This window comes from Schistocerca americana, chromosome 3, assembly GCF_021461395.2.
Source record: "Schistocerca americana isolate TAMUIC-IGC-003095 chromosome 3, iqSchAmer2.1, whole genome shotgun sequence".
NCBI classification, from domain to species: Eukaryota; Metazoa; Arthropoda; class Insecta; order Orthoptera; family Acrididae; genus Schistocerca; species Schistocerca americana.
The window spans coordinates 853,986,433-854,013,240 of record NC_060121.1 but is presented as its reverse complement, the minus strand read 5'-3'; positions in this window follow the sequence as shown (position 1 = coordinate 854,013,240).

Below are 26,808 nucleotides of genomic sequence, written 5' to 3'. Positions count from 1 at the left end.
CCTTAAAGAAATCGACGAAAAATTGCAAGAAGTTCAAGGTATTGCGGAACACAGTAAAAGAGAATTAGAGGGTATTTTACGAGATAAAGCAGAGGTATTTTTACCTAAGACTGGCGGTATTAAACACTTTCAGTACAAGTTTGAAATAAAACAGCACAAGCCATTTAGAGTGCCACCCTATACAATCCCATTAAGCTACAGGAATAAAGTATTCCAGGAAATATCTAAAATGTTAGATGATGATATTATTGAACCAGCTACCTCCACATATAACAGCCCGCTCCATATTGTACAAAAATGAGATGGGAGCATCAGGTTAGTGCTTGATTCCAGACAGATCAACACAATCATAGTCACTGAGACAGATCGCCCAGAAAAATTAGAGGAATTGTACAAAACTTCCAAGGTGCTAAGATATTTTCATCAATTGATTTACAGAGTAGTTTCTGGCAAATAGAATTGGCCCCAGAATGTAGAAAATTTACAGCATTTATCGTATTCGGTGGATGTTACCAGTTTAAACGATTGCCATTTGGTTTAAACATATCATCAGCAGCGTTTATTAGGGGATTTAATACTATACTCAGTCCTGAAATTTTACAAAAAATTACTTTTTATGTTGATGATAGCAGAATACTATACTCAGTCCTGAAATTTTACAAAAAATTACTTGTTATGTTGATGATAGCAGAACCCTCCTGGGAACATCACAACGACACAATAAATCAGTTTTTACAGATCATGAAAGAGCATGGGGTCACAGTAAATATAACAAAATCCAAATTTGGAAGGCGAGAGGTCAAATTTGTAGGACACATAATTTCAGAGAAAGGGGTAATGCCCGACCCAGAAAAACTAACGGCAATATAAGAATTCGGTACTCCATATAATAAGAAAACTCTCAGAGGATTTCTAGGTCTCAACGGATTCTATAAAAAATTTATTTGGATCGACTCCCTCGCAACACCACGCCTATGTGCATTGACTGGAAAAAACACGCCATGGGTATGGGATCAACAAGCCAATGAAGAATTTTTAAAAGTGAAAAACGCACTAACAACAGCACCGATTTTAGCACATCCTGATCTAACACAAAATTTTTGTATGGCCACTGATAGCGCGAAAACAGGTTTAGGAGTTGTTTTATTCCAGGAATACGAGCAGGCAGGGCTAAGATCATATAGAACGATTGCATTTGCCAGTCGGGTACTCACAAAAAGCGAGAAAAACTATTCAATCACGGAGTTGGAAGCATTGGCCATTGTATGGGGCTTCCAACGTTTTCGATACTTCCTGTTCGGAAGAAAAACAAAAGTATACACTGACCACAAAGCATTAGAATTTCTGTTATCCGCCAAACTAACTCATGGGAGGTTAGCCAGATTGATGTTAATACTACAAGAATTTGACTGCACTATTACACACATACCAGGACCAGCGAATGTATTAGCAGATGCTTTATCACGATGTCCACAGGGTGCATGCAATAACATAGGTTCGGAAGCAGCAGAAGACCAGTTTACAATGTACTATATGAAACAAGTACCTTTCGGAAACTACATTACGACAGCATTGAAAAACATAGGCAAAGAACAGGACAAGGATCCCGAAATACTAAGAATTAAACATGAGTGGAGAAGTAAGGATTTTCTAGACATTCGACAGCACTATCTCGTAAAAAATAATGTTTTATTTTGTAGACGAAATGTTGCAACGAATGAATGGTTAATTTATATCCCAGATGAACTAATTAATAAGTACATATGGTATACACATTTAAGTAATGGCCACTTTGGACCAAAGAAATGCTTTTTAAAAATAAAACAAACAAGCCATTTTCCTAATATGGAAAGATGAATTAGAACAGTATTAGTCAAATGCAAAAAATGTATGAGGGCTAAACACGTCACTTTCCAAACCAAACCACCTATGTTTCCAATAATACCTAAAAAATTAAAACAAATAGCTGCAACAGATTTGATGGGGCCCCTCCCACGCACAAAAATGGATATATTTTCATATTTGTCGTTTTGGAACTTACTTCTAAATATGTGACCTTGACACCATTAAAATGGGCAACAGGTCTTACTATAAGTAAAGCATTTAGACAAGATTTTCTCAGACAAGTAGGTCGAGTGGAACGAATAATTTCGGATAATGGCCCACAATACAAATCAGTGCAATGGCAGAACGCGTTGAAACAACACAAAACAAAGCCCATCTACATATCTAAATACAAACCTAGCGTAAATCCAGCAGAACGATCTATGAAGGACATAGGCACTTTATGCCGATTATATGCAGGCAAAAGACACAAACCTTAAAGATTTTCAAGAAGTAATAAATGAAATGCCACATAGCACTACACTACTACTTCCAGTTACTGTACTTAAAAATATTGAACCCCCAAACATAACAAGAGAAAATGTTAGATTTCCTATTGTACCACATAGACAGCACAAACAAGTCGTAGCAACAGCACTCTCCAACATCAGAAAGGCAGCCATTAAAAGAAAAGAAAGAGGAGATAGAACAGCAATTAAAAGAACATTCTCAGTAGGCCAGAAAGTATTTGTAAAAACACACCATCTCTCCAGCAAACAGAAACACAAAATACATACGTTTTACGCTACATACAAAGGACCTGTCATAATTAGCCGAATTGCTCATGACAATGCTGTGGAACTAATGAACCCAAAAACAAGAAAAAACCTTAGGACTTCACCATGTGAGCCATATCAAAAAGTTTGAAGATTAATTTTATTACTGGTAAATAATCAGCACAATATTTAAAGATTATGTTGCAGATAAGATCGTCAGGAGAAAGAAGAATGAAGAGAGAGGAAGGTGGGAAAGAGATATTAGTTTCAATAAAAACAAAAACAAAAATAACAAAAATAGTACCATAGATTAAGGTGAAGGGATAAAGCGTAGATAGTCTAACAGCATGAAATACTAAAATGCTATACACCACAACACTACACAAAAATAAAAAACCAATTTGAGGACTCTTGTAGAAGTTAAGACTCAAAATATTTTGGAATTGTAACATGGAAAGGGCACCAAAATTTGTAAAGCTTTTTAAGAAGGCGTAAAACAATGTAGGTACTAGACACATGTTGGATGGTTATAAGTAAAACTTTTTGTAAGAACCATTGCAAAAAACTCCAGCAAAGACCAGATGCAATGACCCACAAGTTGCAATGCGAGAAGTATCAAGAAAGAAAAGGACGTAATTAGCAGACACGATTCCAACAAGGCAGAAGCGTCAAGAGAAGGGAAAGGACAGCGAGACCAACAGAGGGCTCTTGTATCGGAAGTGGGCAGTAAATAAATCTGCTGCCAAGCGGAACCACAGAGTGGTGGAACCCTGCTGGGACAGAACACGGAACCACAGAGTGGCGGAACCCTGCCGGGACAGAACGCCCCCACAAAGCAGAGTGAGCAAAAAATGGCCCGACGAGAAGACCGCTTGGGCAAGCCACCACTGGCAAAAAAAAAAAAAATGTGTAAAAGCCACACTACTGCTATTAAACAGCACACTGATGCACATAACTGAAGAAAATTTCCAAAAAAGTAAAAATGACATGCCCAAACAATTTATCAAACTGTTACTAAGAGGTGAACTTCAAAGCGACTAATCATCAATAACTATCCTGCCCAGAGAAGAACCAAGAATCAAGTAAGAAGCAGAGAAAAAGCAGGAAGAACAGAAGTTGAAGATTTGCATGATTGAGACCAAGAAACAAGATAGGTGAAGAATAGACGACACACCTTCCCAAATCCCTATCCTATTGTAAACTAGTCGTCTGCGAAGTATTACAACGAAAAACGACCGCTTTCAGCGACACACCGATGACTTTCACACATACAAAGCCAATAAACCACGAGATTCTGCACTCACAGCTCTATTCCATTATGGGACCTCCACAACAGCAACACACACTTGCAAAGACAACAAGGAACGACGAACGAAGCTGTACATCAAATACTTGCCCACATCCATCTCGCTCAAGTCCACCACCTTCGTGCAAAAACATTCGCCAACCTCATGCTTAAACATCCATAGGATTGTGTAAATGTGTGAAATCAAATTATGTGATGTAGGAATTGTGCAAAAGAAACGTGTGAAAAACTAAATAGGTTAAGCACACCAGACAGTTAATAAACTGCAAAATAACAGTCATCGACTATGGACTTAAGTAAAAAACAGACTGTCGATAAAAATAAGTCATTAGTTCTGAAATGGACAGTATATAAAGAACAAAAGTAAGGCATAATAAAAACTAAAACTACACTCCTGGAAATTGAAATAAGAACACCGTGAATTCATTGTCCCAGGAAGGGGAAACTTTATTGACACATTCCTGGGGTCAGATACATCACATGATCACACTGACAGAACCGCAGGCACATAGACACAGGCAACAGAGCATGCACAATGTCGGCACTAGTACAGTGTATATCCACCTTTCGCAGCAATGCAGGCTGCTATTCTCCCATGGAGACGATCATAGAGATGCTGGATGTAGTCCTGTGGAACGGCTTGCCATGCCATTTCCACCTGGCGCCTCAGTTGGACCAGCGTTCGCGCTGGACGTGCAGACCGCGTGAGACGACGCTTCATCCAGTCCCAAACATGCTCAATGGGGGACAGATCCGGAGATCTTACTGGCCAGGGTAGTTGACTTACACCTTCTAGAGCACGTTGGGTGGCACGGGATACATGCGGACGTGCATTGTCCTGTTGGAACAGCAAGTTCCCTTGCCGGTCTAGGAATGGTAGAACAATGGGTTCGATGACGGTTTGGATGTACCGTGGACTATTCAGTGTCCCCTCGACGATCACCAGTGGTGTACGGCCAGTGTAGGAGATCGCTCCCCACACCATGATGCCGGGTGTTGGCCCTGTGTGCCTCAGTTGTATGCAGTCCTGATTGTGGCGCTCACCTGCACGGCGCCAAACATGCATACGACCATCATTGGCACCAAGGCAGAAGCGACTCTCATCGCTGAAGACGACACGTCTCCATTCGTCCCTCCATTCACGCCTGTCGGGACACCACTGGAGGCGGGCTGCACGATGTTGGGGCGTGAGCGGGAGACGGCCTAACGGTGTGCGGGACCGTAGCCCAGCTTCATGGAGACGGTTGCGAATGGTCCTCGCCGATACCCCAGGAGCAACAGTGTCCCTAATTTGCTGGGAAGTGGCGGTGCGGTCCCCTACAGCACTGCGTAGGATCCTACGGTCTCGGCGTGCATCCGTGCGTCGCTGCGGTCCGGTCCCAGGTCGACGGGCACGTGCACCTTCCGCCGACCACTGGCGACAACATCGATGTACTGTGGAGACCTCACGCCCCACGTGTTGAGCAATTCGGCGGTACGTCCACCCGGCCTCCCGCGTGCCCACTATACGCCCTCGCTCAAAGTCCGTCAACTGCACATACGGTTCACGTCCACGCTGTCGCGGCATGCTACCAGTGTTAAAGACTGCGATGGAGCTCCGTATGCCACGGCAAACTGGCTGACACTGACGGCGGCGGTGCACAAATGCTGCGCAGCTAGCGCCATTCGACGGCCAACACCGCGGTTCCTGGTGTGTCCGCTGTGCCGTGCGTGTGATCATTGCTTGTACAGCCCTCTCGCAGTGTCCGGAGCAAGTATGGTGGGTCTGACACACCGGTGTCAATGTGTTCTTTTTTCCATTTCCAGGAGTGTATATGCCACTTATTTTCTTGTGTATGTATATTTATTTGTCAAAGCAATTCTTGGAAATAATTCTTATTTGTTAGTCTAACAATGTTGAAATGAGTGTCTAGAAACAAAAACATTTTTACTTGTACGTGATATTTAGAAAATGTGTTAGGAATAGATTTTACTTAATTACTACATTTATAAAAAAATATATATATTTCTAAGAAAATCGATGTGAAAGACTCCTCACTTTCGATAACAAACTTCTTAAAAAACAAACTTCACACTTAAATAAAGAAAGAAAATAATTAAAATTAAATAATAATAATAATAACTTAAAAATAATCTTCTTTTGTCAATATAAACATATTTTTGAGAATATTGTGGAAGAATTGGAAGAATATAAAAATATAAATTACTAATACAAACTAGCATAGAACCAGAATAACGTGGCTGAACAGCAGGCAACAAAATTTAGATAAAGGAATAATTTTTGACTGACTTAGACAACGATTCAATGATTGCCTAAATTCAGTGCAAAAATTAAGTTCGAAGGGTGGTGATATGTAAGGTGTCGGGCAAATCCAACACCTTCCATGAAAACCCTGACATGATATAGCAAATCCAGTAGTATGTCACATAACTCCGAATAAATCATGACAGTAAATTAACCAAAGTAATACGAGTAACGAGTGAGCAAATGGAATACCATAGACTAACACAAGAATGCCTAAATGCATGTCATACCTTCCCACCGTGAGACAGACGCAGTTCCGAGGGGGGAAACGAGAACAGAAGCCGAGAGCAGAACCGTGTTAAGCTAGAAGGCCCTACGATAAGGGACGGACACCCACGTCGCTCAATCAGAAGACTTCAAATAATACATACATACTAACCTTTCTCATCCGTAGCACTGTTTTCGGCTGAGAAAAAAATATTGCGGTGCATTACTTTTTGGGCAACGCTCGTATATCTTTGTGTTTTGTATTGGCTGTATGTGTTCTTAATGGTTCTGTCTTCTTGTACATGGAAGTTTTCAGATAGTAATTTTAACATACGTCCCACAAGGTTGTATGTAGGTGTGTTTCTGAAATTAACTATGTTTCTGGCTTTGATATCTGGGCTTCTGGGCTGGAGATTTTGGTTGGCATCAGAGAATAGGTGAGTGGGATTATACTGTATCATCATTCTGGATAATACAGAGAAAAGAAAATTACTTCCACTTTTATCCACAATCTTGTTGTTGGTTCTTATTCTAATTTTCGAATATTTTTTATGAGGTGAATTCTTGTGTTCTTTCAATGTACAGTCCTCAGTAAATAAGATTCTGTGTTTGCACTGTTTCTGTGCTGTTGTGTTTTCATGTCTGAATTTCCTTTTTTTTTTTACTAGTTATCTACTTAGTCGAGCGTTGACATTGCTGTTTACTCTTCTATCTTCTCGCGGCAAAACATCCTCTGCTTCTGTACCTTCATCTATTACTAGTAGATTGGGATTTCTGTTCCTGATGGCTATTTTTGGAGTTACTGTGTTGCGATTTGGATGTTTTGAGTTGACTATTCTTTCTTCACTGCTAAATTTCCTTTCTAGAAACTGGGTACAGCGGTCGAGCAGCTTTTCATAAGTCACATATCACTGTAGTCAATGGTAAGTGAAACTTTAGGCGGTGTAAACAGAGGCGACAGTGGACAAAGGATGAAGAAACGAGTGATATGAATCACTATATAACCTGAGACAATCCTACGAAAGAGTTTGGGTTTGGCGAATACCTGGAGAAAGGTTACTTGCCACCATGCGTAGTGGCAACAGTGAAGTCTGAATGGAGGTGGTGTTATTGTATAAGGGTGTTTTTCGTAGTTAAAAAATATGCTAAAGGCAGAGGGCTAGGAAAACATTTTATAGTTTTGTGTACTGCATACGGTAAAGGAACAATTATAGGGTGAGCGTTGTTGGTGTCAGCATTACGATACACCCTATCACAAAGATGCATCTGCGAGACAATGATTTGCGGGCAGTAACATTTGTGCTGCAGTAGGTACTGGGAGATGAAGAAGCTTGCACAGGATAGGGTAGAATGGAGAGCTGCACCAAAACAGTCTCAGGACTGAAGACCACAACAACAACATTTGTGCAATGGAATGGCTTAGCCAGAATCCCAGCCTGAACCCAATAGAGTTAGAACGTCGACCCACCCAGGCCCCAGTGGCTCTTGAGGAAGAATGGGGTGGCTTTCCTCCACATACGTTCGATACATTGAAAGCGTCCCCAACAAGATTAAAGGTATCCTAAAACCAAAGGTTGGACACACTCCAAAGTATGTCCACTAATAAGTTCCCACATACTTTTGATCTGATAGTGTATTTCTCTACATGAAAAGCGTCGATAGGGTTAGAAGTTACATTTTCGTTATTCTTTCCATCTCTTTCCTCGGGGTACACTCCTGGACCTTAGAATTACTAACCCAGGAAGGATAGCAACGGAATTTTCCTTATTAACAATCCAGTAAACATGAAATATTGAGTGTTGAAAACTGTTTAGCAAACCAGAGTTCGCCATGTAGATTTTCTGATGAGAAAATTCAAATCATTTGCTCCTCATTTTGTCAGTTGTAATGTAATTCTAAACGGAAAAAGGATCCGTTTATTGACAAGTTCTATGTGTGAGATGAACACTACATGGAGTAATAAACAACTTTTCAGCTACATACATTAAATCCTAGTTAAGCAAAACTAACACTTATCAATGAGTGTAATACCAACTTTCTAATTAAGCTAAAATTTTTGTTGAAAATCGGATATAGAATATGAATGACTTATAAAGCCTTTTCAGAAATTCCACAACTCCACTCTTGTGGCACTGTCGTTGTTGTAACCAACAGTAGAAACAACAAGGCAGTGCCAATCTCAGGTTTAAGGAAAACAGAACCTACACTCAATTCCGGAAGGTTTATTGACTTCAGCATTGCTATTGCGCATCCTAACGTGATGCATGTCAATGTATTCACCTACGAAGGGTCTTTAATTTTTCTGTAAGTGCTGAAGAAACTTTTAAATAAATAACAATTTACTGCGCAGCTATCCAGTGCAATGGTTGTAATTAACCACTTAGCATTAGCCTTTTTAGCACAAGCAACTACATTTTGCTTCCGTGAAACAGACGTGTTGCGGCTACTCATCGTTTGCCCATTCATGGACAGTTCTTCTATGACCCATAAATTTTCAATGTCAACCAATTTTATATCTGGACAGTCTCTTCTGATCCTTCCCACTGGCCCCGATCGCGGAGCATAGGTTGAGACATTCAATATATGAAGGTCACCCCAAAAGAAATGCACACTATTTTTGTAAAAATACAGTTTTCATTCTGCATGTGTGAAAGTGGTACAGTGTGTAGATACATCTTTCCCGCTTGTTTTCAAACTTAGTTCAACCCGTTCCCGTGAGTGGTGCCGTCACAGCATGTCTTGAAGATGGCTGCTACACTTGACGTCAGAAGCAACGTGCTGCCATAGAATTCCTGTGCTGTGAAAACTGGACAGTGGGAAACATCCACAAGAGGTTGAAAAAGGTGTATGGAGATGCTGCTGTCGATCGCAGTACAGTTAGTCGGTGGGCAAGCAGGTTACGTGATGAAAGCGGGCACGGCAATTTTGAGGATTGTCCTCGCAGCGGCAGGCCTCGTACTGCACACACTCCAGACAATGTGCAGAGAGTTAACTAATTGGTGACTACTGACAGACGCATCACAGTGAACGAATTGTCACGCTACGTTGGGATAGGGGAAGTAAGTGTTTGCAGAATACTGAAAGTGTTGGCGTTATAAAAGTTTGTGCCATGTGGTTCCTAGGATGTTGACAGTGGCTCACAAAGAAACAAGGAAAACGGTATCCAGCGAACTTTTGGAACAGTACGAGAATGGTGGAGATGAATTTCTTGGAAGAATTGTGCCAGGTGATGAGACATGGGTCCATCATTTTTCACCAGAGACGAAGAGGCAATCAATGGAATGGTATCATGCAAATTCACACAAGGGAAAAAAAAATTCAAAACCACACCTTCTGCAGGAAAAGTTATGGCTACGACGTTTTTCGATTCCGAAGGACTCTTGCTTGCGGACATCATGCCAAGTGGAACCACCATAAATTCTGATGCATATGTGACGACACTGAAGAAACTTCAAGCTCGACTGAGTCGAGTTCGACCACATCGGCAAAAGCAGGATGTTTTGACGTTGCACGACAATGCACGGCTACATGTCAGTCAAAAAACCATGGAAGCGATCACAAAACTCGGATGGACAACACTGAAACACCCGCCTTACAGTCCTGACCTGGCGCCACGTGACTATCATCTCTTTGGGAAACTGAAAGACTATCTTCGTTAAACAATGTTTGAAGATGATGACTCCCTTGTGCACGCTGCCAAACAGTGTCTCCAACAGGTTGGTCCAGAATTTTACCGTGCAGGTAAACAGGCGCTGGTTCCAAGAAGGCGTAAGGCAGTTGAGAGGGATGGAAAGTATGTGGAGAAATGAAAATATTGTTCCTATAGGATGTAACTACACACCATAAAACTTTCAAACATGTAGAATAAAAGATAGATAAAAATAATGTGCATTTCTTTTGGAGTGACCCTCGTACATCCACTCTCTTCATTGGTGCTTTTTTCAACGTATCCGTTACAGTTCGAAACTTTTAATAATCCTGTGTTGCCGCAGAGCCAACTGAAACATTACGAAGCGCACACAAATATATAGGAACTGCATGGAATTATAACGACAAGAGCTATGGTGATGTGGCAATACTATTTATAAACTACATACTGAAAAAAAAGAAGAAAAGCTTTATGTACAAGTTAGGGGTTGAAGTATCATTATTGTTGCGTTGTTGCAGATTGAGTGTCTCTCTCTACACTTTTTAAACGCCAAATTGCTAGGATCTCACCGTCGATCTTCGATTTCCACAGAAGAACTCTAGCATCCCCTGTTCGGCTGTGTTCTCCTGGAGGACAGCTCAAAGGCTTTAAATTGAAACGTCATTAGAGACAAATGTCGGGCGTTGGACCTCTGAAGTGTTCTCCAGACAACTATGCAATATCACTGTGCTACTGACTTCCTCAACCACTGGCACCGCTAGAAGGAATAGCTGAACTGCTTTTCTCATTTCTGAAGTATATGTTAGTGGCCTGTTACTGATAATTCTCTCTGCACAACACATTTCTTGGTTTGTTTTCTTTGAATGTATGGCAGTGTACTGGTTACCAAAAGCTTTTATTGTGTTCTTTTGGGTGGGAACTAGCTTATTGCGGGACAGGTGAACGTAATTATTCCAAAATTCATAGAACTTTGCAGATATACCAATAAAGATATCATTTTCTTCTGTGCCACTAACACTCTTTTCTATCAGGTTTATATATGACATATGTAGCTAGAGGTAGAGTTCAGAAAGAGAGATGTGACTGGAGTCTACGTGACTACTGGCCTTATAATATGGAATGAAACATTAAAACGCTATGACATACAATGGTCAAAATTACGAACATCACTAGAGAAGAGACAAAAAAGGTTATAAATCAGCCACATTCTTTAATTTGACACAAAATCTACTAGTGAACTGTGAAGAGTTCATGTAAATGCCTTCATAGCTGATCACAGTCAAGTACTTGGTTATGAGGAAAACATTTAGATTGATGTGTACTGTTTTTATTTCTGCTCATGATTTAAAAAAAATCAATGTGTTGCCACACGTCAACCATCACCGATGTTCTAGTCTGCAGGGACCTCTTTTAACTTTCAAGCCAACCGTTATAGACTGATGATAAACCTACACTCATGATGAATCTAAAATAGTCCATGGGTTAACACGTACATACACATAATTAAACACATTTTGCAGGCGACTCCAACAGCCATAAAATATTTACTAAAGTGCATGACACACGGCCTTATTAATACGTCTTTATTATTACTATCAGTTTTGGTAATATACCATCTTCTTGAAATCAGAAAGATTAATATTACTCACGACATAAAAATTCCTGGCGTGGAAAATAACATATTAAATTTTAACTCTTAACACATATATGTACGTAGGTAGACGATAAAAGGTTTAACATAGAAAAGCGTATGACCCATTATAATAGAAAGTTATAATTCAATTATCGTCTGCTGTTGTAAATGGTCAACTGGCTCAGTTATAAGGTGCCAAACTACGGAATTGTACACCTGGGGTTCGATTCACTGTCAGTCATAGGATTTTTATCAGTCACTTATTTCTTTTTTTCGCCTCTGGCAATGTTGATTTATGTGAGAAATGCTTAGTTGCATTATGGTTCAGAATACACGTTAAACTGCATGTGCCCATATAAAAGGTTGCGAAGTCAGTTCAAAGGTTGGAGGAAGGGAATGGGATATCACTTCCAATAGGACCATGCATAGCAAAACACTGTGGTCTTCAAAACAATATTCAGAATAACGACTGCTTTACTACCTTTTTATATGTTAAATCATACATTGTCTTTCTATGTATGCACAGTTGCTACGAGTCCATATGTAACATTTGGATTTTCATCTCAGAAAATGCTATCATATGTGAGTAATATTAATCTATTTCATACCAAGAAGATGGTTTAAGATGTGGAGCTGTGGAAATTCTGGAACTGCCTGCATTCTTACCAAACTTCCCTCACCCTCAGTCTGTGACATCATCAATGACATCACATATTGTTATCAGATTTCTCACCTTCCCCAACCCCTTTGCCAATGGCCAGTTACCCTATACACAAACCAATGAGAAATTTAAAAAAAATTGTGAGAAAATCAAAATATCCAAGTTTTCCCACGCTCCTGCGGCATCAATGAGGAAGTAGGGTGGTTGTCTTAAGTGTAAATTGGCAGGAAATTATAAATTCCGAGATGGGCGATTATACTGTTAGTTGAAAATTAAAAACGGCGGGCATGGTAACACTGGCACAGCTCTATGACGTCAGAATCCAAAATGATGGATGTGGGGATACTGATACAGTCTTATTATGTCAGAATTCAAGGTGGAGGACCTAGGGCTACTGCCACAGACGTGTGACATGAGAACCCAAGATGGTGAACTTCCTAGACGCTGGTACAGCCTGCATGATGGTCAAGTCACTTGTATTCAAAATGTGGAATCCTATCCTGGCACCAAATTGAAAAAGCCATAGTTTTTCCAATAGTGTCACAGTTCATTTGCCTTAAGTTTAAAAACAGTGCATCTGATGTTTAACAGATTTTCTCCACCTGTCTGACATGATGGAGTGCTGACTTGCCCTAAGTTTAAAACCATGTACCACGTTGAAATACCATACTGGATGGCCCCTGAGTCCTGCACCACGCCAAGTGCAGCTAACTCACCCAAACCAATTCTGCTGCTTTCAGAACTTGAGGGCTGGTCTGCCACAGCCACACCACTTTGTCACCCTGGAGAGAACCACACAGGGACATTACATCTGCTAATCGGACTGCTTAATGTGAAGTGCTGGATATTAGTTCATACTCTGGTTGCTGGTATATTGTAGTGGCAACTTCTATCACCGAATGTATCAGGATGACCAAATGTAGAGGGAAGAGGCAGAAGGCACCGTACTAAGACTCATCTGAGCTTTCTAAGTGATTTATTATTTCCAACTACAGTGTCCTCGTACACCTTGGTCTGCGTCACAGGGCCCTGCAATGCTGAGGAAGCACCGCAGTGGCCCACGCAATGCAATGCAATGCTGTGTGGAGCCGGCCTTGGCCAGCCGCAGAGTTCTGATGGCGTCAGGATGCGCTGGCTGCTGACTCAGGTGTCCCCGTCCTCATTGCCTCTGCGCTTCTCTGAGGAGCTGCTGAGCGGGCCGCTGACAACTGCAAGATGGTCCGCGCTGTGTTCCCTCGCCGGTGTGGCTTAGGAACCAGCGACGCCAACAAGCGCCTGTGATCTGGAGTCCGAATATGCGGGCCTCGCCTCGGGATGCCTCTGGCGTATGTTGAAGCCAGGACGACTGCCTGCGGCAGCGAGCCGTGGAGTGGCCCGCCGATGGCTGGCTATGAACCCCGCGACGGCTTCAGAGGGCCGAACCAGCGACCCCTCTTGGACTGGAATGGTGGCGCCGCATCTGTTGCTGAAGGTAGCTGGTGGTGTGTCTCGTCCCGCCATCCAGGAGAGCCGCCACACTTGAATGAATCTCTTTAGAAACCCGCACCTGTTTATACGAATCTGTGTGCCTCTGTTTTGCCATACGAGCCGCTTCGTGTCACATACTCATAACACGCCCTGTTGGCCAGTGTGCCCCTTCTGCCTGTGACTTGCGACATGCAAAACTGCTACGTATACTCTTTCAGCAATTTGAAGACCCTGTGGCCTCTATTCTGCTTCGCAACTGTCGGTATGCGTAACTCACTGCAATCCGGCCCAACTCTGGCTGTAACTTGTGCTCAGAATATTGCACAAAACTAACTTTTCCTATCCTAAACGGTGGTGCCGCAGCAATATTGTTTGTGATGGCGCTACAGTCGCAACGCATGTGACCTAAGTTAAAATGACATAGAAGCACACTTATACTTTAACCCACAATGAGTATATCCCAAATGTACAATCTACAGGAAATTAAAAACCTCACAGAAGCACAGTCATCCTCCTGGATGAAAATCTGTGCAATGGCTCAAGTGCAAAACAAGTGACTTAGGTTCTTTATTTATAAAATTAACCACAAATAATTTATGTGTGGTATGCAGCTAATAAACAAGCAATAAAATTATCTATGTTATAAGGGAATACTGAAAAGTAATTTTTTATTCTGTTTGCAATATCAGTTGAGGTATTAAATGTCATGTTCACACATCAAAAAAGGTTTTGCATCACCTCAGTTCCCATAATTGCTGTAGATAGACGTTGACTGTGGATATTGTATCACAGACACAGTCCCTCTGACTGTTCAGAGATGCCACTAAACCCACCCAAAGATGTAAACAACCATGCATGAGCAGCGCCTATTAGACGGAGGGGGTCCGACAGCCGATTAGTTCCAGTCATTCCACCAGGAAAGAGGTACACAGCTCGTGTTGTCTGTAGTTAAACCATGCCTAGACGGTCAATATCGCGGCTCGATCGTGTCCGCGTTGTTACTCTGTGCCAGGAAGAGCTCTCAGCAAGGGAAGTGTTCAGTGGTCTCTGAGAGAAACTCGAAGTGACGTTGTTCGGACGTGGAGGAGATAAACAGGAACTGTCGATGACATGCCTCACTGAGGCCGCCCAATGACTAATACTGCACTGGATGACCACTACCTACGGATTATGGCTCGGAGGAACCCTGACGGCAACGCCACCATGTTGAATAATGCGTATCGTGCAGCTACAGGACGTCTAGTTACGACTCAAACTGTGCACAATAGGCTTCATGATGCCCAACTTCACTCCCGACGTCCATGGCGAGGTCCATCTTCGCAACCACGACACCACGCAGCGCGGTACAGATGGACCCAACAACATGCCGAGGATTGGCATCACGTTCTCTTCACCGATGAGTGTCCCTTATGCCTCGAACCAGACAATCGTCGGAAACGTGTTTTGAAGCAACCCGGTCAGGCTGAACGCCTTAGACATACTGTCCGCGAGTGCAGCAAGGTGGAGGTTCCCTGCTGTTTTGCGGTGGCATTATGTGGGGGCCGACGTACGCCGCTAGTAGTCATGGAAGGCGCCGTAGCGGCCGTACGTTACCTGAATGCCATTCTCCGACCGATAGTGGAACCATATCGGCGGCATATTGGCGAGATATTCGCCTTCAAGGACGGCAATTCGCACCCCCATCGTGCACATCTTGTGAATGACTTCCTTCAGGATAACGACATCGCTGGAATAGAGTGGCCAGCGTGTTCTCCAGACATGAATCGTATCGAACATGCCTAGGATAGGTTGAAAAGGGCTGTTCATAGACGACGTGCCGCACCAACCACTCAAAAATGGCTCAAATGGCTCTGAGCACTGTGGGACTTAACATCGATGGTCATCAGTCCCCTAGAACTTAGAACTACTTAAACCTAACTAACTTAAGGGCAGCACACAACACCCAGCCATCACGAGGCAGAGAAAATCCCTGACCCCGCCGGGAATCGAACCCGGGAACCCGGGCATGGGAAGCGAAAACGCTACCGCACGACCACGAGATGCGGGCGCACCAACTACTCTGAGAGATCTACGCCGAATCACCGTTGAGGAGTGAGACAATCTGGACCAACAGTTTCTTAATGAACTTGGGGGTAGTATGCCACGACGAATACAGGCATGCATCAATACAAGAGGACGTGCTACTGGGTATTAGAGGTATCGATGTGTACAGCAATTTTGACCACCATCTCTGAAAGTCTCGCTGTATGGTGACAGAACATGCAATGTGTGGTTCTCATGAGCAATAAAACGGGCAGAAATGATGTTTATGTTGATCGCTATTCCAATTTTCTGTACAGGTTCGGAAACTCTCGTACCGAGGTGATGCAAAACTTTTTTTAATGGGTGTATATTACTCGATCGACCTTCTCGCTTCGATGACTCAAGTTGCAACCTTCTGCTGTTAGAGGACTCAGAGTTGTAGCGTGTAACATGGCGGAGGGTAACGTAACTATGTCAGTGCGTGAGAAACAGCGGGCTGTAATCGAGTTTCTAATCACAGAAAAGTTGCCTCCAATTAAAATCCTTAGAAAAAATGAAAGGTGTGTACGGTGATGATTGTATCAGCATCAGTAATGTGCGACGTTGGGTTGTCTGTGCTCGTACTGAAGGAAATGGTAGTACTAACCTCAGCGTTTGTGACAGAGCTTGCACTGTACCGAAAACCTAAAGAATATATTTTATGACTACACTTTGACAGTGTTGAAGCGGTATAAGCACAGGTGAAGTTGTGACTCCATCAACAAAGTCAAAGATTCTACAGAGGTGGTATCAGTGATGTGGCCCCTTTTTAGGAGAAATGCGTTCGTCACCAGGACGAATTTGTTGAGGAATTAATATGTAGACATGAAGAATCAAGATGTATAATGTAGATAACATTTGTTTTATTTTAAAATCTATAAGAGTTTTCATATAAAAATTCGGAGGCATTACTTTCCAGAACGCTCCAGTATATGCACCCACCATAATTCAAGGGCATTTCAGAACCAAGTATGTGTATTCAGGACAAGAAGTCAAATTGTAATCTTCAAAAGCATCGCACGTATATGTGATGAAAAAGGAATTACTTTTCAAGAGAGTAGCTGCCTGTAACCTATTTGTGCACAATATCTCATGACAAAAAAGTACTATGCAGTAAAAGAACACTTTGCCATGTATGGAAGAGATGTTGAACACAGCTATCCAGTGGTATAGAATAGCCCGCAGTCAGTTGTGCTACCTGCGCTCCGGCAGAGAGTAGCTCCCTTTATAAACACGAAACAGTTAGATGGGCCGCACACACAGCAGAGGATGTCGCTAGCCATGTGGTCAGCTATGAACCAACTTCGTGTAGCCACGGGAGGCAGTCCTACTGAGCAGTGCAGGCGTACCTTATCCCAGCATGTCTCCCGCAGCAATTACAGACCAGTGATACCTCCACAGTCCAGGATATTCATACGTTAAAACTTGGAGAATATGAAAAATCTCACATACACTCCAGAATACGTTCTATGGTACTTGCAGTGATATAATGGTTTGTTTATGTTTCTGCAATGAAAGTTCTTGGAAATAAATGAAGGAAATGACAAATTGTGATGGTCAAAACTGTAGTTTTCTATGCCTCCTGTAGTATATACATAACTTCGCGGGAACTTTTCTGCCTCAACAAACGTAGTCAACAAAATTAGTGCAATTTCTGCAATTCTAACAGTTTCCGTCTTCCTAATCGAGAGCTCCATACTGACATTTACCGATTCCTCAGCTGTAGCTTTAGTCCCGTATCATGTCCTCAGAGGAGGCTTCTAATATCCTTCTCAACTTCCTGATTACCTTCTCTTTGATTCGGACACCTCATATCGATTAGAAACTTTCTCATTTAGCAACTCGACATCGGACCACTTCCCCACGTGTTCGCAGACATAGTGACCGAACGGTATTGCATCTCAACCCTCTGTCTTCTCTTCCAACGCCTACAACACTTACTAGCAACTGAGCTTTATGGATTTGCCAAAAAAAACACATCGTCATCGAAATCTTGGCACAGGCTACATCAATACCATCGGTTATTCTTACAGCAAAAGGCGTTTTCATTTATTGCGCTTCAGTCCCATTCTTTTATTACTTTTAAATGTCCAAACCATTACACTCTTTTTGTATCATCAAGTTAAAGAGCAGCAATATTACTGTTAGCAGCCAGTCCTTCCCCTGCCGTGAGGAAATTAAATGAACATAGAGAAAAATAAAATGGCGCTGGCGAACATTTACGTTTACTGTCAAGTTGTTGCGCTTAAATGTATACAGGCCAGATCATATTTACGACGGCTTTCGTACTTCTCTGGTTACTGAATTATGCTCGCATCTCAACAGATCCTGTGAAGACGGCTCTGGGCTGTGGAAAGAATCCATTAATGTACATCTGATTCAAGTGCAATAAAAGTAAATGACTTCACATTACAAAATACTGCTCCGCTGCAGAGCTAATGGTAATTATGTTATTACCGTATACATTTATTTTACGAGTTTATGGCAAGATGCTCTTTAATGCAGTGGAAGAAGTTGCCCAACGGAACGATCTTTATTTCGAACTTAAACTGTATTTAATTACTCTTAACATACTTAGTATGTTCTAGCAGGTTGTTTAAAACACATGTACCCATTTATCTGACTCCTTCCTGTACTCATTTCAAACCACTGTAATGTTTCTATATGAAGTTTTTGGGACAACCATGATTATAATGCTTCGCGATATTTTTATGAGAATGGCTAAGTATATTGATGAATACATTTACTGGGATACAGTAATCAACATACAAAGTTTTTTTAAGCGATTCCTACGAGATATAATCCTAAGAAGACGAAATCTATTCTGAAAACAGTATCACTATTGAGTTACCCTGTCTCTCAGTCTTGATGGAAATAAGCAGGTTCTTTAGCCGTCTACGACAATAATCATATGGTGATGAAGATACGGGCACAGGGAATAAGTTCCAAGCAATGTGAGTGGCTGCAAGGCTCCGTACGTATTACACTACTGGCCGTTAAAATTGCTACACCAAGAATAAATGCAGATGATAAACGGGTATTCATTGGACAAATATATTATACTAGAACTGACATGTGATTACATTTTCACGCCACTTGGGTGGATAGATCCTGAGGAATCAGTACCCAGAACAACCACCTCTGGCCGTAATAACGGCCTTGATACGCCTGGGTATTGAGTCAAACAGAGCTTGGATGGCGTGTACAGGTACAGCTGCCCATGCAGCTTCAACACGATACCAGAGTTCATCAAGAGTAGTGACTGGCGTATTGTGACGGGCCAGTTGCTCGGCAACCACTGACCAGACGTTTTCAGTTGGGGAGAGATCTGGAGAATGTGCTGGCCAGGGCAGCGGTCGAACATTTTCTGTATCCAGAAAGGCCCGTACAGGACCTGCAACATGCGGTCGTGCATTATCCTGCTGAAATGTGCGGTTTCGCAGGGGTCGAATGAAGGGTAGAGCCACGGGTCGTAACACATCTGAAATGTAGTAGCGTCCACTGTTCAAAGTGCCGTCAATGCGAACAAGAGATGACCGAGACGTGTAACCAATGGCACCCCATACCATCACGCCGGGTGACGGCGACGGTGACGAATACACGTTTCCAATGTGCGTTCACCGCGATATCGCCAAACACGGATGCGATCATCATGATGCTGTAAACAGAACCTGGATTCATCTGAAAAAATGACGTTTTGCCATTCGTGCACCCAGGTTCCTCGTTGAGTACACCATCGCAGGCGCTCCTGTCTGTGATGGAGCGTCAAGGGTGACCGCAGCCATGGTCTCCGAGCTGATAGTCCATGCTGCTGCAAACGTCGTCGAACTGTTCATGCAGATGGTTGTTGTCTTGCAAACGTCCCAATCTGTTGACTCAGGGATCGAGACATGTCTGCACGATCCGTTACAGCCATGAAGATAAGATGCCTGTCATCTCGACTGCTGGGGATATGAGGCCATTAGGATCCAGCACGACGTTCCGTATTACCGTCCTGAACCCACCGATTCCATATTCTGCTAACAGTCATTGGATCTCGACCAACGCGAGCAGCAATGTCGCGATACGATAAACCGCAATCGCGATAGGCTACAATCCGACCTTTATCAAAGTCGGAAACGTGATGGTACGCATTTCTCCTCCTTATACGAGGCATCACAACAACGTTTCACCAGGCAAAGCCGGTCAATTGCTGTTTGTGTATGAGTAATCGGTTGGAAACTTTCCTCATATCAGCACGTTGTAGGTGTGGCCACCGGCGCCAACCTTGTGTGAATGCTCTGAAAAGCTAATCATTTGCATATCACAGCATCTTCTTCCTGTAGGTTAAATTTCGCGTCTGTAGTACGTCATCTTCGTGGTGTAGCCATTTTAATGGTCAGTAGTGTAGAAACCAGTATGTTGCCCTCGTCGCTGACTGTTTATCAGAGACAAGGGTATCTTCAGAAGTGACACTGGCAAGTATGATAGGACCGCTAGTGCTTACTACATAAATAAATAATCTGGTGGGCAAGGTGGACAGTAATGTGCGGTTGCTCGCCGATGATTCTGCGATGTACAGGACAGTACAGAAGCTGAGTGACTGTAGGAGGCTACAAGATGACTTAAACAAAATTTCTAGTTGGTGTGATGAATGGCTGCTAACTCCAAGTGTAGGAAAACGTAAATTAATGTGGATGAGTAGGAAAAACAAACCCATAATGTTCGGACAAAGCATCAGTAGAGTCATGCTTGACACAGTCACGTCGTTTAAATATTTAGACATTTAGACATAACATGAAGAAATGATGAATGATAGCGGATCGTACGTCGAAACGAACGGGCAAGAGCCGTACAATTTGATCACAGCACAGAATAATAGCAGCTATCTTAACACATTGCCGTAATGTACCGCACAACTTCGTACACCGTATTCGACATTTCGCAACGAGTCTGGAGCTGAATGCTTCGGGACAGACTGGTAGCACACGTTCGTCCCGTGTTTCTCAGCCGCCGAGTCGCTACACGTTGACGCGTCGCGCATACATTTAATGTGTGTCGTGAGATATTTAATGATTTACAATCTTTCTACAAAGTAACTATAATATAAAAAAGCGATAAATCGTTCCTTGGAGTTACCCTGTTTGCAAGAAAATAGTCCGTCATTATACCTGATTATAGCCGCGATCAAATGCATACAAACACACAGACACACACAGACGCACACACACACACACACACACACACACACACACACACACACACACACATATATATATATATATATATATATATATATATATATATTTTATGAACAAGTGCTCGATCGTGTTGAACGGTGCAATCACCATCTCCGAATTCTCTTCAACAGTTGGAAGCAAAAAGGTGCTTAAAACATCAATGTAGGCCTGTTCTGTGATAGTGCCACGCAAAACAACAAGTGGTGCAAGCCCCCTACATGAAAAACACGACCACACCATAACACCACTACCTCCGAATTTTACTGTAGGCGCTACAAAAGCTGGCAGATGACGTTCACCGGGCATTCGCCATACCCACACCCTGCCATCGGATCGCTACATTGTGTACCGTGATTCGTCACTCCACACAACGTTTTTCCACTGTTCTGACGCCCAATGTTTACGCCCCTTACACAAAGCGAGGCGTCGTTTGGCAATTACCGGCGAGATGAGTGGCTTATGAGCAGCCGCTCGACCTTGAAATCCAAGTTTTCTCACCTCCCACCTAACTGTCATAGTACTTGCAGTGGATCCTCATGCACCTTGGAATTCCTGTGTGATGGTCTGGATAGATGTCTGCTATTACACATTACGACCCTTTTCAACTTTCAGCGGTCTCTGTCAGTCCACAGACGAGATCAACCTGCACGCTTTTGTGCTGTACGTGTCGCTTCACGTTTCCACTTCACTATCACATCGGAGACAGTAGACCTAGGGATGTATAGCAGTGTGGAAATCTCGCGTACAGACGTATGACAGAACTGACATCCAATCACCTGACCACGTTCGAAGTCCGCGAGTTCCTTGGAACACACCACTCTGCTCTCTTACGATTTCTAATGACTACTGAGGTCACTGACATGGAGTACCCGGCAGTAGGTGGCAGCACAATGCACCTAATGTGAAAAACGTTTTTTTCTTTTTTTGGGGTGGGGGGGAGTCCGGATACTTTTGATCCATAGTGTATCTGATCTTCATGTACATAATTTTCGTAAATGTTATGTGTTTATAGACACCTTAATCTCTCTCTCTTGGACCTGGCTGTTTTCTTAAGAAAATATTCTAAGAGGCTTTTACCCTACCTTAGGAGAAGAAGAACTTCTTAGCTGAGATCACCATCAAAAACTTTATTGAAAATAAGTGGTTTCGGCAAAACTAAGCCATCATCTTCAGATCTGTAATAAAATAACAAGAAGTTCTACAAACTGTTATACAAACAATGCAAAATTAATCCATAGAAGAACGTAATGGCAACATACCTTCATAACCGTTACTGCAAATACCTTGTGCCAGCTACATACAAACTTTTTCCTTTGAATTACAGGTACATAAAACAAAAAATGAGCGACGGGTTGGCACGTCAGAATGAATACTCTTATGTGCTTCACTATTCGCCAAAACATAGTTCCCGTGAGATGAACTGATCACTAACACTACAGGTATCGTTGAATTACATGCAAATTCAATGGAAAGACTGTGTGTGTAGCTGGCACAAGATGTTTGTGTTAACGTTTGTGAAAGTGTATCGTAATTTTTTTCTTCAATGACTTCGTGTTGTATTATTTGTATAACAGTTTGTAGCACTTCTTGTAATTTTATTACAGATGTGAAGATGGTAACTTAGTTTTACCGAAGCCGGTTATCTACAATAAAGCTTTTTTGTAGCGATCTCAGCTAAGAAGTTCTTCTTTTCCTAAGCAATCACTAGAGATAGCCGCTTCGAGATCAACATGAGTGAAGTAATAAATTTTAACCTTCCCTTTTCATTCCAGTACCTATTGATTAGTGTCATGGATAATTTTGCTACATGAAATTTTGGTATCTGAATCTATTGTAAGCAAGCAGCGATGTTGTAAGTTGTATCGCAGAAATTAAGTGAGTATCTTTGAGCTGCACGAGGGCGCAGTGGGGCAGACACTGTTTAGTTTTGGTGGAGACAGATAGTTGAAATTCAGCTGTGGTAGAGTTAGGCTGATAATATCCAGCAGTGTTAGTGAGGAAGGTATGGAAATGTTATGATTGAAATATAATGTCTCAGTTTATAATTTTGTTCCATCGACATGATCACGAAACTGATTTGTGAAGGAAAAAATCTAATAGAATGTCAGATAAATACAATAATGATGTTACTTTTTTTTCACTAATGCTGTACCATCAAAATAACTTGGTTACTGTACTGAAAGTTGTTCCATTTGAGAGATAGGAAAGTGTATTTTTTGGATGGTGAGAAGTTCATTGAATTTAAAATCTGCCTTGAGCTCTTTTTCGCAATATACAAAAAAAAACATAGTGTTGTCATTTTTCGGGTATTTCATTTCCTTACCAACCTTTCTCTTACAATTCTTTACAATGGATTATCCAACCACATATGTTCGATAAACAGTTCGATTTGCAGTTAACAGAGAACTCATTGCAGCCCTCGAGTGTCTCTGTGTAGATACAGTAATTTGCAGCTTTTGCATTGCAACGCGCAAGACACAGCAGTACTGCAACGCGTTATCCGATTTGCGCAGAATAGGGGTAAGGAGAAAAGATTATGATTCTTTTATTTATTGAATCAGGGCCAACTTATGTTATTCAGAGACATTTTTTGTGATCAAATTTTTCAAAGCCAATAACTTTAGGTTTCATGTCCAAGTTAATTTTTCAGGCTGATTATCCTGTTCGAACTTCTTGCAGTCAGATTGCTAACTTTTACAGCATGAAAGGCTTCCCTTCTCACCACGACAATTTATTATTCTTGCAGTGCCGCTTGTCTTTCACATTACGGCAGTACAAGTTCCATTTCCTCAGTTCATATATTGTCACGGGTCAGAGCTTACAATCAGAAACAGAGTATTTCAGTCCATATTATTATTATTTCACTATTTATCGGCCAGCCGGGGTGACCGAGCGGTTCTAGGCGCTACAGTCTGGAACCGCGCGACCGCTACGGTCGCAGGTTCGAATACTGCCTCTGCCACGGATGTGTGTGATGTCCTTAGGTTGGTTAGGTTTAAGTAGTTCTGAGTTCTAGGGGACTGATGAACTGCGATGTTAAGTCCCATAGTGCTCAGAGCCGTTTGAACCAATTTTTTGAAAGCAGCTTTCGCATGCTATGTCACTGCCAAGTAACGTAGATCGATGAAACTTGCACCATACACAGAAAGAATCTAACGTATAGTACAGAAGGTAACTGAAGAAATACACAATGAGTCGAATAGAAATGACATTTGATTCAAAGACAATGATTACACTGAAATCAACCTATTCATGATGAAATTTGAAATTTATCGTAAGGTTCTATGGGACCAAACTGCTGATGTCAGGATCCCTAGACTTACACACTACTTACTGTAACTTAAACTAATTTATGCTAAGAACAACATATACACCCATGCCCTATTCGTGATGGTCCGCTGGACACTACCGAAGATGAGGACATTGTTCTTAACAGAGTGTGTGATCACGATGGACGGCAGTGCATGTGCTGCAACGTGTTCCCAGGGTGGTCACAAGAGGGGTACGGAGTTCTTGCGGGAACGCGTTCCATTCCTCCATCAGAGCGGCTGACAACTGCTAGATGTTCGGTGGTGCACGAGTACGTGCTGCAACCCGTCACCCTAACCAATCCCACACATGATCGATGGGATTTATCTCGAGGGAGCGGACAGGCCAGTCCATTCGCCGAATATTCTCTCTTTCGAAGAGTTCCTACACCTGCGCTGTTGGATGCGACCACGCATTGCCATCTATAAAGATGAAGTCAGAGCTAAATGCATCCGTGGAAAGACGCACAAAGGGATGGAGCTTAGTGTCACAATGCCTTTGAACGGAGAGTGTACAGTGCTCAAAGATTTGGAGGTGAGTACGCCCAGACAAATTTATGCCTCCCCACAACATATCAACTGGAGCACCAAAACGGTCATTATCGAGAATGTCTTGGGTGCATTACGTGTTCCCATCTCTAGCCAAACGAGGATAAGTCTAGGATCACAATTCAGACTGAATCAGCTCTCCTCCGAGAAGAGCATACGACCTCACTCCTCGCTGGTCGAGTACCTACCTCTTTGCACCATCGCAAACGCTGCCACTGATGTACGGGTGTCAACAAAACACCAAGTACTGGTCGCCGCCAACAGTCGCCGTCCCACTGCGGAGTGATTTCGTGACTCGTGTTCATGTTAGATGCTGTTGTAAATGCACCCACTGTATGCCGGCCGCGGTGGTCTAGTGGTTCTAGGCGCGCAGTCCGGACCCGCATGACTGCTACGGTCGCAGGTTCGAATCCTGCCTCGGGCATGGATGTGTGTGATGTCCTTAGGTTAGTTAGGTTTAAGTAGTTCTAAGTTCTAGGGGACTGATGACCACAGAAGTTAAGTCCCATAGTGCTCACAGTCATTTGACCCATTTTGAACCCACTGTATGACGTGGCACCCTCGTCTCCTGCACACAGTACGGCGGTCACCTACTGCTGTAGTTGAACCTGGACGACCACCACCTCTCCTTCGTGCAGCAATGCCTGTGCCTCGATACGTTCCCCATGCAACTGAGGCAAAGCCATACCAAGCTCCTGCCTTACACTGGTCACACTTCGTATTTCTCCCAGTTTCGCTCTGATTCTTCCCCGTGTGAAGTAATCCAAATCTTCTCTCTAGGTCATCTTTTAAGGGACAGCGACAGGGTGACGGTTGAAAAATCCTCGAAATTCCTTTTATTACGGAATTATGTATATACAAACACCAAAAAAAGTTTTGCATCATCCCGGTTGCCAGAACCCCTGAATATAGATGTTGACTGTGGATATTGTATCACAGATACAGTTGCTTTGACTGTTCAGATATGTCACTAAACCCGCCCAAACATGTAAACAACCATGCATGAGCAGCACCTTTTAGACAGAGGGGGTCCAACAGCCGATCAGTTCCAGTCATTCCACCAGGAAAGAGATACACGGCTCGTGTTGTCTGTAGTTCAACCATGCCTAGACGGTCAATACCGCGGTTCGATTGCGTCCGCACTTTTACTTTGTGCCAGGAACGGCTCTCAACAAGGGAAGTGTCCAGGCGTCTCGGAGTGAACCAAAGCGAGTTCTTCGGTCATGGAGAAGATACAGAGAGACAGAAACTGTCTATGACATGCCTCACTCAGGCCAGCCAAGGGCTACTACTGCAGTGGATTACCGCTACCTACGGACTATGGCTCGGAGTAACCCTGACAGCAACGCCACCATGTTGCATAATGCATTTCGTGCAGCCACAGGACGTCGTGTTTCGACTCAAACAGTGTGAAATAGGCTGCATGATACCGAACTTCACTCCCAACAAACATGGCGAGGTCCATCTTCATAACCATGACACCAGGCAGGGCGGTACAGATGGGTCCAACAACATGCCGAGTGGACCGCTCAGGATCGGCATCACGTTCTCTTCACCGATGAGTGTTGCACATTCCTTCAGCCAGACAATTGTCGGAGATATGTTTGGAGGCAACCCGGTCAGGCTGAACGCCTCAGACACACTGTCCAGCGAGTGCAGCAAGGTGGAGGTTCCCCGCTGTTTTGAAGTTGCATTATGTGGGCCCGATGAACGCCGCTGGTGGTCATGGAAGGCGCCGTAACGGCTGTATGATACGCGAATGTCATCCTCCGACCTATGTGCAACCATATTGGCAGTACAATAGCGAGGCATTCGTCTTCATGGATGACAATTCACGCCCCAA